The following is a 15843-nucleotide window of genomic DNA, read 5'->3' as shown; positions in this document are numbered from 1 at the left end:
CACTGTGTCCTACTCCTGTAATGTGTACCTCCACTGTGTGCTGTTCCTGTAATGTGTACCTCCACTGTGTGCTGTTCCCGTAATGTGTACCTCCACTGTGCGCTGTTCCTGTAATGTGTACCTCCACTGTGTGCTATTCCTGTAATGTGTACCTCCACTGTGTGCTATTCCTGTAATGTGTACCTCCACTGTGCACTGTTCCTGTAATGTGTACCTCCACTGTGTGCTGTTCCTGTAATGTGTACCTCCACTGTGTGCTATTCCTGTAATGTGTACCTCCACTGTGTCCTATTCCTGTAATGTGTACCTCCACTGTGTCCTATTCCTGTAATGTGTACCTCCACTGTGTCCTATTCCTGTAATGTGTACCTTCACTGTGTGCTATTCCTGTAATGTGTACCTTCACTGTGTGCTATTCCTGTAATGTGTACTGTTCCTGTAATGTGTACCTCCACTGTGTGCTATTCCTGTAATGTGTACCTCCACTGTGTGCTATTCCTGTAATGTGTACCTCCACTGTGTCCTATTCCTGTAATGTGTACCTCCACTGTGTCCTATTCCTGTAATGTGTACCCCCACTGTGTGCTATTCCTGTAATGTGTACCTTCACTGTGTGCTATTCCTGTAATGTGTACTGTTCCTGTAATGTGTACCTCCACTGTGTGCTATTCCTGTAATGTGTACCTCCACTGAGTGCTATTCCTGTAATGTGTACCTCCACTGTGTGCTATTCCTGTAATGTGTACCTCCACTGTGTGCTGTTCCTGTAATGTGTATTTCCACCGTGTCCTGTTCCTGTAATGTGTACCCCCACTGTGTGCTATTCCTGTAATGTGTACCTCCACTGTGTGCTATTCCTGTAATGTGTACCTCCACTGTGTGCTATTCCTGTAATGTGTACCTCCACTGTGTGCTATTCCTGTAATGTGTACCTCCACTGTGTGCTACTCCTGTAATGTGTACCGTCACTGTGTCCTATTCCTGTAATGTGTACCTCCACTGTGTCCTGTTCCTGTAATGTGTACCTCCACTGTGTCCTGTTCCTGTAATGTGTACCTCCACTGTGTCCTGTTCCTGTAATGTGTACCCCCACTGTGTCCTATTCCTGTAATGTGTACCTCCACTGTGTCCTATTCCTGTAATGTGTACCTCCACTGTGTCCTATTCCTGTAATGTGTACCTCCACTGTGTCCTATTCCTGTAATGTGTACCTCCACTGTGTGCTATTCCTGTAATGTGTATCTCCACTGTGTCCTATTCCTGTAATGTGTACCTCCACTGTGTCCTATTCCTGTAATGTGTACCTCCACTGTGTCCTATTCCTGTAATGTGTACCTCCACTGTGTCCTATTCCTGTAATGTGTACTCCCACTGTGTCCTATTCCTGTAATGTGTACCTCCACTGTGTCCTATTCCTGTAATGTGTACCTCCACTGTGTCCTATTACTGTAATGTGTACCCCCACTGTGTGCTATTCCTGTAATGTGTATCTCCACTGTGTCCTATTCCTGTAATGTGTACCTCCACTGTGTGCTATTCCTGTAATGTGTACCTCCACTGTGTCCTATTCCTGTAATGTGTACCTCCACTGTGTCCTATTCCTGTAATGTGTACCTCCACTGTGTCCTATTCCTGTAATGTGTACCTCCACTGTGTCCTATTCCTGTAATGTGTACTCCCACTGTGTCCTATTCCTGTAATGTGTACCTCCACTGTGTCCTATTCCTGTAATGTGTACCTCCACTGTGTCCTATTCCTGTAATGTGTACCTCCACTGTGTCCTATTCCTGTAATGTGTACCCCCACTGTGTGCTATTCCTGTAATGTGTACCTCCACTGTGTGCTATTCCTGTAATGTGTACCTCCACTATGTGCTATTCCTGTAATGTGTACCTCCACTGTGTCCTATTCCTGTAATGTGTACCTCCACTGTGTGCTATTCCTGTAATGTGTACCTCCACTGTGTCCTATTCCTGTAATGTGTACCTCCACTGTGTGCTATTCCTGTAATGTGTACCTCCACTGTGTGCTGTTCCTGTCATGTGTACCTCCACTGTGTCCTATTCCTGTAATGTGTACCTCCACTGTGTCCTACTCCTGTAATGTGTACCTCCACTGTGTGCTATTCCTGTAATGTGTTCCTCCACTGTGTACTATTCCTGTAATGTGTACCTCCACTGTGTCCTGTTCCTGTAATGTGTACCTCCACTGTGTCCTATTCCTGTAATGTGTACCTCCACTGTGTCCTACTCCTGTAATGTGTACCTCCACTGTGTGCTATTCCTGTAATGTGTTCCTCCACTGTGTACTATTCCTGTAATGTGTACCTCCACTGTGTCCTACTCCTGTAATGTGTACCTCCACCGTGTCCTATTCCTGTAATGTGTACCCCCACTGTGTCCTACTCCTGTAATGTGTACCCCCACTGTGTCCTGTTCCTGTAATGTGTACCTCCACTGTGTCCTGTTCCTGTAATGTGTACCTCCACTGTGTGCTATTCCTGTAATGTGTTCCTCCACTGTGTACTATTCCTGTAATGTGTTCCTCCACTGTGTACTATTCCTGTAATGTGTACATCCACTGTGTCCTACTCCTGTAATGTGTACCTCCACTGTGTCCTATTCCTGTAATGTGTACCCCCACTGTGTCCTATTCCTGTAATGTGTACCTCCACTGTGTCCTGTTCCTGTAATGTGTACCTCCACTGTGTCCTGTTCCTGTAATGTGTACCTCCACTGTGTGCTATTCCTGTAATGTGTTCCTCCACTGTGTACTATTCCTGTAATGTGTACCTCCACTGTGTCCTGTTCCTGTAATGTGTACCTCCACTGTGTGCTATTCCTGTAATGTGTACCTCCACTGTGTGCTGTTCCTGTAATGTGTACCTCCACTGTGTCCTATTCCTGTAATGTGTACCTCCACTGTGTCCTATTCCTGTAATGTGTACCTCCACTGTGTCCTATTCCTGTAATGTGTACCTCCACTGTGTGCTATTCCTGTAATGTGTACCTCCACCGTGTCCTATTCCTGTAATGTGTACCTCCACTGTGTGCTATTCCTGTAATGTGTACCTCCACTGTGTACTATTACTGTAATGTGTACCTCCACTGTGTCCTATTCCTGTAATGTGTACCTCCACTGTGTGCTATTCCTGTAATGTGTACCTCCACTGTGTCCTATTCCTGTAATGTGTACCTCCACTGTGTGCTATTCCTGTAATGTGTACCTCCACTGTGTCCTGTTCCTGTAATGTGTACCTCCACTGTGTCCTACTCCTGTAATGTGTACCTCCACCGTGTCCTATTCCTGTAATGTGTACCTCCACTGTGTCCTACTCCTGTAATGTGTACCTCCACCGTGTCCTATTCCTGTAATGTGTACCTCCACTGTGTCCTGTTCCTGTAATGTGTACCTCCACTGTGTCCTATTCCTGTAATGTGTACCTGCACTGTGTGCTATTCCTGTAATGTGTACCTCCACTGTGTCCTATTCCTGTAATGTGTACCTCCACTGTGTGCTATTCCTGTAATGTGTACCTCCACTGTGTCCTGTTCCTGTAATGTGTACCTCCACTGTGTGCTGTTCCTGTAATGTGTACCTCCACTGTGTCCTATTCCTGTAATGTATACCTCCACTGTGTGCTATTCCTGTAATGTGTACTCCCACTGTGTCCTATTCCTGTAATGTGTACCTCCACTGTGTCCTACTCCTGTAATGTGTACCTCCACCGTGTCCTATTCCTGTAATGTGTACCTCCACTGTGTCCTGTTCCTGTAATGTGTACCTGCACTGTGTACTATTCCTGTAATGTGTACCTCCACTGTGTGTTATTCCTGTAATGTGTACCTCCACTGTGTGCTGTTCCTGTAATGTGTACCTCCACTGTGTTCCTGTAATGTGTACCTCCACTGTGTGCTATTCCTGTAATGTGTACCTCCACTGTGTGCTATTCCTGTAATGTGTACCTCCACCGTGTCCTATTCCTGTAATGTGTACCCCCACTGTGTCCTATTCCTGTAATGTGTACCTCCACTGTGTGCTGTACCTGTAATGTGTACCTCCACTGTGTGCTATTCCTGTAATGTGTACCTCCACTGTATCCTATTCCTGTAATGTGTACCTCCACTGTGTGCTATTCCTGTAATGTGTACCTCCACTGTGCGCTGTTCCTGTAATGTGTACCTCCACTGTGCGCTGTCCCTGTAATATGTACCTCCACTGTGTCCTACTCCTGTAATGTGTACCTCCACTGTGTGCTGTTCCTGTAATGTGTACCTCCACTGTGTGCTGTTCCCGTAATGTGTACCTCCACTGTGCGCTGTTCCTGTAATGTGTACCTCCACTGTGTGCTATTCCTGTAATGTGTACCTCCACTGTGTGCTATTCCTGTAATGTGTACCTCCACTGTGCACTGTTCCTGTAATGTGTACCTCCACTGTGTGCTGTTCCTGTAATGTGTACCTCCACTGTGTCCTATTCCTGTAATGTGTACCTTCACTGTGTCCTATTCTTGTAATGTGTACCTCCACTGTGTGCTATTCCTGTAATGTGTACCTTCACTGTGTGCTATTCCTGTAATGTGTACTGTTCCTGTAATGTGTACCTCCACTGTGTGCTATTCCTGTAATGTGTACCTCCACTGTGTGCTATTCCTGTAATGTGTACCTCCACTGTGTCCTATTCCTGTAATGTGTACCTCCACTGTGTCCTATTCCTGTAATGTGTACCCCCACTGTGTGCTATTCCTGTAATGTGTACCTTCACTGTGTGCTATTCCTGTAATGTGTACTGTTCCTGTAATGTGTACCTCCACTGTGTGCTATTCCTGTAATGTGTACCTCCACTGTGTGCTGTTCCTGTAATGTGTATTTCCACCGTGTCCTGTTCCTGTAATGTGTACCCCCACTGTGTGCTATTCCTGTAATGTGTACCTCCACTGTGTGCTATTCCTGTAATGTGTACCTCCACTGTGTGCTATTCCTGTAATGTGTACCTCCACTGTGTCCTATTCCTGTAATGTGTACCTCCACTGTGTCCTATTCCTGTAATGTGTACCTCCACTGTGTCCTATTCCTGTAATGTGTGCCTCCACTGTGTGCTACTCCTGTAATGTGTACCGTCACTGTGTCCTATTCCTGTAATGTGTACCTCCACTGTGTCCTGTTCCTGTAATGTGTACCTCCACTGTGTCCTGTTCCTGTAATGTGTACCTCCACTGTGTCCTGTTCCTGTAATGTGTACCCCCACTGTGTCCTATTCCTGTAATGTGTACCTCCACTGTGTCCTATTCCTGTAATGTGTACCTCCACTGTGTCCTATTCCTGTAATGTGTACCTCCACTGTGTCCTATTCCTGTAATGTGTACCTCCACTGTGTGCTATTCCTGTAATGTGTATCTCCACTGTGTCCTATTCCTGTAATGTGTACCTCCACTGTGTCCTATTCCTGTAATGTGTACCTCCACTGTGTCCTATTCCTGTAATGTGTACCTCCACTGTGTCCTATTCCTGTAATGTGTACTCCCACTGTGTCCTATTCCTGTAATGTGTACCTCCACTGTGTCCTATTCCTGTAATGTGTACCTCCACTGTGTACTATTCCTGTAATGTGTACCTGCACTGTGCGCTATTCCTGTAATATGTACCTCCACTGTGTCCTATTCCTGTAATGTGTACCCCCACTGTGTGCTATTCCTGTTATGTGTACCTCCACTGTGTCCTGTTCCTGTAATGTGTACCTCCACTGTGTGCTATTCCTGTAATGTGTACCTCCACTGTGTGCTATTCCTGTAATGTGTACCTCCACCGTGTCCTATTCCTGTAATGTGTACCCCCACTGTGTCCTATTCCTGTAATGTGTACCTCCACTGTGTGCTGTACCTGTAATGTGTACCTCCACTGTGTGCTATTCCTGTAATGTGTACCTCCACTGTATCCTATTCCTGTAATGTGTACCTCCACTGTGTGCTATTCCTGTAATGTGTACCTCCACTGTGCGCTGTTCCTGTAATGTGTACCTCCACTGTGCGCTGTCCCTGTAATATGTACCTCCACTGTGTCCTACTCCTGTAATGTGTACCTCCACTGTGTGCTGTTCCTGTAATGTGTACCTCCACTGTGTGCTGTTCCCGTAATGTGTACCTCCACTGTGCGCTGTTCCTGTAATGTGTACCTCCACTGTGTGCTATTCCTGTAATGTGTACCTCCACTGTGTGCTATTCCTGTAATGTGTACCTCCACTGTGCACTGTTCCTGTAATGTGTACCTCCACTGTGTGCTGTTCCTGTAATGTGTACCTCCACTGTGTGCTATTCCTGTAATGTGTACCTCCACTGTGTCCTATTCCTGTAATGTGTACCTCCACTGTGTCCTATTCCTGTAATGTGTACATCCACTGTGTCCTATTCCTGTAATGTGTACCTTCACTGTGTGCTATTCCTGTAATGTGTACCTTCACTGTGTGCTATTCCTGTAATGTGTACTGTTCCTGTAATGTGTACCTCCACTGTGTGCTATTCCTGTAATGTGTTCCTCCACTGTGTCCTATTCCTGTAATGTGTACCTCCACTGTGTCCTGTTCCTGTAATGTGTACCTCCACTGTGTGCTATTCCTGTAATGTGTACCTCCACTGTGCGCTGTTCCTGTAATGTGTACCTCCACTGTGCGCTGTCCCTGTAATATGTACCTCCACTGTGTCCTACTCCTGTAATGTGTACCTCCACTGTGTGCTGTTCCTGTAATGTGTACCTCCACTGTGTGCTGTTCCCGTAATGTGTACCTCCACTGTGCGCTGTTCCTGTAATGTGTACCTCCACTGTGTGCTATTCCTGTAATGTGTACCTCCACTGTGTGCTATTCCTGTAATGTGTACCTCCACTGTGCACTGTTCCTGTAATGTGTACCTCCACTGTGTGCTGTTCCCGTAATGTGTACCTCCACTGTGCGCTGTTCCTGTAATGTGTACCTCCACTGTGTGCTATTCCTGTAATGTGTACCTCCACTGTGTGCTATTCCTGTAATGTGTACCTCCACTGTGCACTGTTCCTGTAATGTGTACCTCCACTGTGTGCTGTTCCTGTAATGTGTACCTCCACTGTGTCCTATTCCTGTAATGTGTACCTTCACTGTGTCCTATTCTTGTAATGTGTACCTCCACTGTGTGCTATTCCTGTAATGTGTACCTTCACTGTGTGCTATTCCTGTAATGTGTACTGTTCCTGTAATGTGTACCTCCACTGTGTGCTATTCCTGTAATGTGTACCTCCACTGTGTGCTATTCCTGTAATGTGTACCTCCACTGTGTCCTATTCCTGTAATGTGTACCTCCACTGTGTCCTATTCCTGTAATGTGTACATCCACTGTGTCCTATTCCTGTAATGTGTACCTTCACTGTGTGCTATTCCTGTAATGTGTACCTTCACTGTGTGCTATTCCTGTAATGTGTACTGTTCCTGTAATGTGTACCTCCACTGTGTGCTATTCCTGTAATGTGTTCCTCCACTGTGTCCTATTCCTGTAATGTGTACCTCCACTGTGTCCTGTTCCTGTAATGTGTACCTCCACTGTGTGCTATTCCTGTAATGTGTACCTCCACTGTGCGCTGTTCCTGTAATGTGTACCTCCACTGTGCGCTGTCCCTGTAATATGTACCTCCACTGTGTCCTACTCCTGTAATGTGTACTCCACTGTGTGCTGTTCCTGTAATGTGTACCTCCACTGTGTGCTGTTCCCGTAATGTGTACCTCCACTGTGCGCTGTTCCTGTAATGTGTACCTCCACTGTGTGCTATTCCTGTAATGTGTACCTCCACTGTGTGCTATTCCTGTAATGTGTACCTCCACTGTGCACTGTTCCTGTAATGTGTACCTCCACTGTGTGCTGTTCCCGTAATGTGTACCTCCACTGTGCGCTGTTCCTGTAATGTGTACCTCCACTGTGTGCTATTCCTGTAATGTGTACCTCCACTGTGTGCTATTCCTGTAATGTGTACCTCCACTGTGCACTGTTCCTGTAATGTGTACCTCCACTGTGTGCTGTTCCTGTAATGTGTACCTCCACTGTGTCCTATTCCTGTAATGTGTACCTTCACTGTGTCCTATTCTTGTAATGTGTACCTCCACTGTGTGCTATTCCTGTAATGTGTACCTTCACTGTGTGCTATTCCTGTAATGTGTACTGTTCCTGTAATGTGTACCTCCACTGTGTGCTATTCCTGTAATGTGTACCTCCACTGTGTGCTATTCCTGTAATGTGTACCTCCACTGTGTCCTATTCCTGTAATGTGTACCTCCACTGTGTCCTATTCCTGTAATGTGTACCCCCACTGTGTGCTATTCCTGTAATGTGTACCTTCACTGTGTGCTATTCCTGTAATGTGTACTGTTCCTGTAATGTGTACCTCCACTGTGTGCTATTCCTGTAATGTGTACCTCCACTGTGTGCTGTTCCTGTAATGTGTATTTCCACCGTGTCCTGTTCCTGTAATGTGTACCCCCACTGTGTGCTATTCCTGTAATGTGTACCTCCACTGTGTGCTATTCCTGTAATGTGTACCTCCACTGTGTGCTATTCCTGTAATGTGTACCTCCACTGTGTCCTATTCCTGTAATGTGTACCTCCACTGTGTCCTATTCCTGTAATGTGTACCTCCACTGTGTCCTATTCCTGTAATGTGTGCCTCCACTGTGTGCTACTCCTGTAATGTGTACCGTCACTGTGTCCTATTCCTGTAATGTGTACCTCCACTGTGTCCTGTTCCTGTAATGTGTACCTCCACTGTGTCCTGTTCCTGTAATGTGTACCTCCACTGTGTCCTGTTCCTGTAATGTGTACCCCCACTGTGTCCTATTCCTGTAATGTGTACCTCCACTGTGTCCTATTCCTGTAATGTGTACCTCCACTGTGTCCTATTCCTGTAATGTGTACCTCCACTGTGTCCTATTCCTGTAATGTGTACCTCCACTGTGTGCTATTCCTGTAATGTGTATCTCCACTGTGTCCTATTCCTGTAATGTGTACCTCCACTGTGTCCTATTCCTGTAATGTGTACCTCCACTGTGTCCTATTCCTGTAATGTGTACTCCCACTGTGTCCTATTCCTGTAATGTGTACCTCCACTGTGTCCTATTCCTGTAATGTGTACCTCCACTGTGTACTATTCCTGTAATGTGTACCTGCACTGTGCGCTATTCCTGTAATATGTACCTCCACTGTGTCCTATTCCTGTAATGTGTACCCCCACTGTGTGCTATTCCTGTTATGTGTACCTCCACTGTGTCCTGTTCCTGTAATGTGTACCTCCACTGTGTGCTATTCCTGTAATGTGTACCTCCACTGTGTGCTATTCCTGTAATGTGTACCTCCACCGTGTCCTATTCCTGTAATGTGTACCCCCACTGTGTCCTATTCCTGTAATGTGTACCTCCACTGTGTGCTGTACCTGTAATGTGTACCTCCACTGTGTGCTATTCCTGTAATGTGTACCTCCACTGTATCCTATTCCTGTAATGTGTACCTCCACTGTGTGCTATTCCTGTAATGTGTACCTCCACTGTGCGCTGTTCCTGTAATGTGTACCTCCACTGTGCGCTGTCCCTGTAATATGTACCTCCACTGTGTCCTACTCCTGTAATGTGTACCTCCACTGTGTGCTGTTCCTGTAATGTGTACCTCCACTGTGTGCTGTTCCCGTAATGTGTACCTCCACTGTGCGCTGTTCCTGTAATGTGTACCTCCACTGTGTGCTATTCCTGTAATGTGTACCTCCACTGTGTGCTATTCCTGTAATGTGTACCTCCACTGTGCACTGTTCCTGTAATGTGTACCTCCACTGTGTGCTGTTCCTGTAATGTGTACCTCCACTGTGTGCTATTCCTGTAATGTGTACCTCCACTGTGTCCTATTCCTGTAATGTGTACCTCCACTGTGTCCTATTCCTGTAATGTGTACATCCACTGTGTCCTATTCCTGTAATGTGTACCTTCACTGTGTGCTATTCCTGTAATGTGTACCTTCACTGTGTGCTATTCCTGTAATGTGTACTGTTCCTGTAATGTGTACCTCCACTGTGTGCTATTCCTGTAATGTGTTCCTCCACTGTGTCCTATTCCTGTAATGTGTACCTCCACTGTGTCCTGTTCCTGTAATGTGTACCTCCACTGTGTGCTATTCCTGTAATGTGTACCTCCACTGTGCGCTGTTCCTGTAATGTGTACCTCCACTGTGCGCTGTACCTGTAATATGTACCTCCACTGTGTCCTACTCCTGTAATGTGTACCTCCACTGTGTGCTGTTCCTGTAATGTGTACCTCCACTGTGTGCTGTTCCCGTAATGTGTACCTCCACTGTGCGCTGTTCCTGTAATGTGTACCTCCACTGTGTGCTATTCCTGTAATGTGTACCTCCACTGTGTGCTATTCCTGTAATGTGTACCTCCACTGTGCACTGTTCCTGTAATGTGTACCTCCACTGTGTGCTGTTCCTGTAATGTGTACCTCCACTGTGTGCTATTCCTGTAATGTGTACCTCCACTGTGTCCTATTCCTGTAATGTGTACCTCCACTGTGTGCTATTCCTGTAATGTGTACCTCCACTGTGTCCTATTCCTGTAATGTGTACCTCCACTGTGTGCTATTCCTGTAATGTGTACCTCCACTGTGTGCTGTTCCTGTCATGTGTACCTCCACTGTGTCCTATTCCTGTAATGTGTACCTCCACTGTGTCCTACTCCTGTAATGTGTACCTCCACTGTGTGCTATTCCTGTAATGTGTTCCTCCACTGTGTACTATTCCTGTAATGTGTACCTCCACTGTGTCCTGTTCCTGTAATGTGTACCTCCACTGTGTCCTATTCCTGTAATGTGTACCTCCACTGTGTCCTACTCCTGTAATGTGTACCTCCACTGTGTGCTATTCCTGTAATGTGTTCCTCCACTGTGTACTATTCCTGTAATGTGTACCTCCACCGTGTCCTATTCCTGTAATGTGTACCCCCACTGTGTCCTACTCCTGTAATGTGTACCTCCACTGTGTCCTATTCCTGTAATGTGTACCCCCACTGTGTCCTATTCCTGTAATGTGTACCTCCACTGTGTCCTGTTCCTGTAATGTGTACCTCCACTGTGTCCTGTTCCTGTAATGTGTACCTCCACTGTGTGCTATTCCTGTAATGTGTTCCTCCACTGTGTCCTATTCCTGTAATGTGTACCTCCACTGTGTCCTGTTCCTGTAATGTGTACCTCCACTGTGTGCTATTCCTGTAATGTGTACCTCCACTGTGTGCTGTTCCTGTAATGTGTACCTCCACTGTGTCCTATTCCTGTAATGTGTACCTCCACTGTGTCCTATTCCTGTAATGTGTACCTCCACTGTGTCCTATTCCTGTAATGTGTACCTCCACTGTGTGCTATTCCTGTAATGTGTACCTCCACTGTGTCCTATTCCTGTAATGTGTACCTCCACTGTGTGCTATTCCTGTAATGTGTACCTCCACTGTGTCCTGTTCCTGTAATGTGTACCTCCACTGTGTCCTACTCCTGTAATGTGTACCTCCACCGTGTCCTATTCCTGTAATGTGTACCTCCACTGTGTCCTGTTCCTGTAATGTGTACCTGCACTGTGTACTATTCCTGTAATGTGTACCTCCACTGTGTGTTATTCCTGTAATGTATACCTCCACTGTGTGCTATTCCTGTAATTCCTGTAATGTGTACCTGCACTGTGCGCTGTTCCTGTAATGTGTACCTCCACTGTGCGCTGTCCCTGTAATATGTACCTCCACTGTGTCCTACTTCTGTAATGTGTACCTCCACTGTGTGCTGTTCCTGTAATGTGTACCTCCACTGTGTGCTGTTCCTGTAATGTCTACCTCCACTGTGCGCTGTTCCTGTAATGTGTACCTCCACTGTGTGCTATTCCTGTAATGTGTACCTCCACTGTGTGCTATTCCTGTAATGTGTACCTCCACTGTGTGCTATTCCTGTAATGTGTACCTCCACTGTGTGCTATTCCTGTAATGTGTACCTCCACTATGTGCTATTCCTGTAATGTGTACCTCCACTGTGTCCTATTCCTGTAATGTGTACCTCCACTGTGTGCTATTCCTGTAATGTGTACCTCCACTGTGTCCTATTCCTGTAATGTGTACCTCCACTGTGTGCTATTCCTGTAATGTGTATCTCCACTGTGTCCTATTCCTGTAATGTATACCTCCACAGTGTGCTGTTCCTGTAATGTGTACCCCCACTGTGTGCTGTTCCTGTAATGTGTACCTCCACTGTGTGCTATTCCTGTAATGTGTACCTCCACTGTGCGCTGTCCCTGTAATATGTACCTCCACTGTGTCCTACTTCTGTAATGTGTACCTCCACTGTGTGCTGTTCCTGTAATGTGTACCTCCACTGTGTGCTGTTCCTGTAATGTCTACCTCCACTGTGCGCTGTTCCTGTAATGTGTACCTCCACTGTGTGCTATTCCTGTAATGTGTACCTCCACTGTGTGCTATTCCTGTAATGTGTACCTCCACTGTGTGCTATTCCTGTAATGTGTACCTCCACTGTGTGCTATTCCTGTAATGTGTACCTCCACTATGTGCTATTCCTGTAATGTGTACCTCCCCTGTGTCCTATTCCTGTAATGTGTACCTCCACTGTGTGCTATTCCTGTAATGTGTACCTCCACTGTGTCCTGTTCCTGTAATGTGTACCTCCACTGTGTGCTATTCCTGTAATGTGTACCTCCACTGTGTGCTGTTACTGTACTGTGTACCTCCACTGTGTCCTATTCCTGTAATGTGTACCCCCACTGTGTCCTACTCCTGTAATGTGTACCTCCACTGTGTGCTATTCCTGTAATGTGTACCTCCACTGTGCGCTATTCCTGTAATGTGTACCTCCACTGTGTGCTATTCCTGTAATGTGTACCTCCACCGTGTCATATTCCTGTAATGTGTACCCCCACTGTGTCCTACTCCTGTAATGTGTATCTCCACTGTGTCCTATCCCTGTAATGTGTACCTCCACTGTGTGCTATTCCTGTAATGTGTACCTCCACTGTGTCCTATTCCTGTAATGTGTACCCCCACTGTGTCCTATTCCTTAAATGTGTACCTTCACTGTGTCCTATTCCTGTAATGTGTACCCCCACTGTGTGCTGTTCCTGTAATGTGTACCTCCACTGTGCGCTGTCCCTGTAATATGTACCTCCACTGTGTCCTATCCCTGTAATGTGTACCTCCACTGTGTCCTATCCCTGTAATGTGTACCTCCACTGTGTCCTATTCCTGTAATATGTACCTCCACTGTGTCCTATCCCTGTAATGTGTACCTCCACTGTGTGCTATTCCTGTAATGTGTACCTCCATAGTGTCCTATTCCTGTAATGTGTACCTCCACTGTGTGCTATTCCTGTAATATGTACCTCCACTGTGTCCTATTCCTGTAATGTGTACCTCCACTGTGTGCTATTCCTGTAATGTGTGCCTCCACCGTGTGCTATTCCTGTAATGTGTACCTCCACTGTGTGCTATCCCTGTAATGTGTACCTCCACTGTGTCCTATTCCTGTAATGTGTACCTCCACTGTGTCCTATTCCTGTAATGTGTACCTCCACTGTGTCCTATTCCTGTAATGTGTACCTCCACTGTGTCCTGTTCCTGTAATGTGTACCTCCACTGTGTCCTATTCCTGTAATGTGTACCTCCACTGTGTCCTATTCCTGTTATGTGTACCTCCACTGTGTCCTGTTCCTGTAATGTGTACCTCCACTGTGTGCTATTCCTGTAATGTGTACCTCCACTGTGTGCTATTCCTGTAATGTGTACCTCCACCGTGTCCTATTCCTGTAATGTGTACCCCCACTGTGTCCTATTCCTGTAATGTGTACCTCCACTGTGTGCTGTACCTGTAATGTGTACCTCCACTGTGTGCTATTCCTGTAATGTGTACCTCCACTGTATCCTATTCCTGTAATGTGTACCTCCACTGTGTGCTATTCCTGTAATGTGTACCTCCACTGTGCGCTGTTCCTGTAATGTGTACCTCCACTGTGCGCTGTCCCTGTAATATGTACCTCCACTGTGTCCTACTCCTGTAATGTGTACCTCCACTGTGTGCTGTTCCTGTAATGTGTACCTCCACTGTGTGCTGTTCCCGTAATGTGTACCTCCACTGTGCGCTGTTCCTGTAATGTGTACCTCCACTGTGTGTTATTCCTGTAATGTGTACCTCCACTGTGTGCTATTCCTGTAATGTGTACCTCCACTGTGCACTGTTCCTGTAATGTGTACCTCCACTGTGTGCTGTTCCTGTAATGTGTACCTCCACTGTGTCCTATTCCTGTAATGTGTACCTTCACTGTGTGCTATTCCTGTAATGTGTACCTTCACTGTGTGCTATTCCTGTAATGTGTACTGTTCCTGTAATGTGTACCTCCACTGTGTGCTATTCCTGTAATGTGTACCTCCACTGTGTGCTATTCCTGTAATGTGTACCTCCACTGTGTCCTATTCCTGTAATGTGTACCTCCACTGTGTCCTATTCCTGTAATGTGTACCCCCACTGTGTGCTATTCCTGTAATGTGTACCTTCACTGTGTGCTATTCCTGTAATGTGTACTGTTCCTGTAATGTGTACCTCCACTGTGTGCTATTCCTGTAATGTGTACCTCCACTGTGTGCTGTTCCTGTAATGTGTCTTTCCACCGTGTCCTGTTCCTGTAATGTGTACCTCCACTGTGTGCTATTCCTGTAATGTGTTCCTCCACTGTGTGCTGTTCCTGTAATGTGTCTTTCCACCGTGTCCTGTTCCTGTAATGTGTACCTCCACTGTGTGCTATTCCTGTAATGTGTACCTCCACTGTGTGCTATTCCTGTAATGTGTACCTCCACTGTGTGCTATTCCTGTAATGTGTACCTCCACTGTGTCCTATTCCTGTAATGTGTACCTCCACTGTGTCCTATTCCTGTAATGTGTACCTCCACTGTGTCCTATTCCTGTAATGTGTGCCTCCACTGTGTGCTACTCCTGTAATGTGTACCGTCACTGTGTCCTATTCCTGTAATGTGTACCTCCACTGTGTCCTGTTCCTGTAATGTGTACCTCCACTGTGTCCTGTTCCTGTAATGTGTACCTCCACTGTGTCCTGTTCCTGTAATGTGTACCCCCACTGTGTCCTATTCCTGTAATGTGTACCTCCACTGTGTCCTATTCCTGTAATGTGTACCTCCACTGTGTCCTATTCCTGTAATGTGTACCTCCACTGTGTCCTATTCCTGTAATGTGTACCTCCACTGTGTGCTATTCCTGTAATGTGTATCTCCACTGTGTCCTATTCCTGTAATGTGTACCTCCACTGTGTCCTATTCCTGTAATGTGTACCTCCACTGTGTCCTATTCCTGTAATGTGTACCTCCACTGTGTCCTATTCCTGTAATGTGTACTCCCACTGTGTCCTATTCCTGTAATGTGTACCTCCACTGTGTCCTATTCCTGTAATGTGTACCCCCACTGTGTGCTATTCCTGTAATGTGTACCTCCACTGTGTGCTATTCCTGTAATGTGTACCTCCACTGTGTCCTATTCCTGTAATGTGTACCCCCACTGTGTGCTATTCCTGTAATGTGTACCTTCACTGTGTCCTACTCCTGTAATGTGTACCTCCACTGTGTGCTGTTCCTGTAATGTGTACCTCCACTGTGTGCTGTTCCTGTAATGTCTACCTCCACTGTGCGCTGTCCCTGTAATGTCTACCTCCACTGTGCGCTGTTCCTGTAATGTGTACCTCCACTGTGTGCTGTTCCTGTAATGTCTACCTCCACTGTGCGCTGTTCCTGTAATGTGTACCTC

The sequence above is a fragment of the Pseudophryne corroboree genome, chromosome 6 (genome assembly GCF_028390025.1).
Source record: "Pseudophryne corroboree isolate aPseCor3 chromosome 6, aPseCor3.hap2, whole genome shotgun sequence".
NCBI classification, from domain to species: domain Eukaryota; kingdom Metazoa; phylum Chordata; class Amphibia; order Anura; family Myobatrachidae; genus Pseudophryne; species Pseudophryne corroboree.
The sequence above is the reverse complement of the archived record's forward strand: the minus strand, read 5'-3'. Positions refer to the sequence as shown.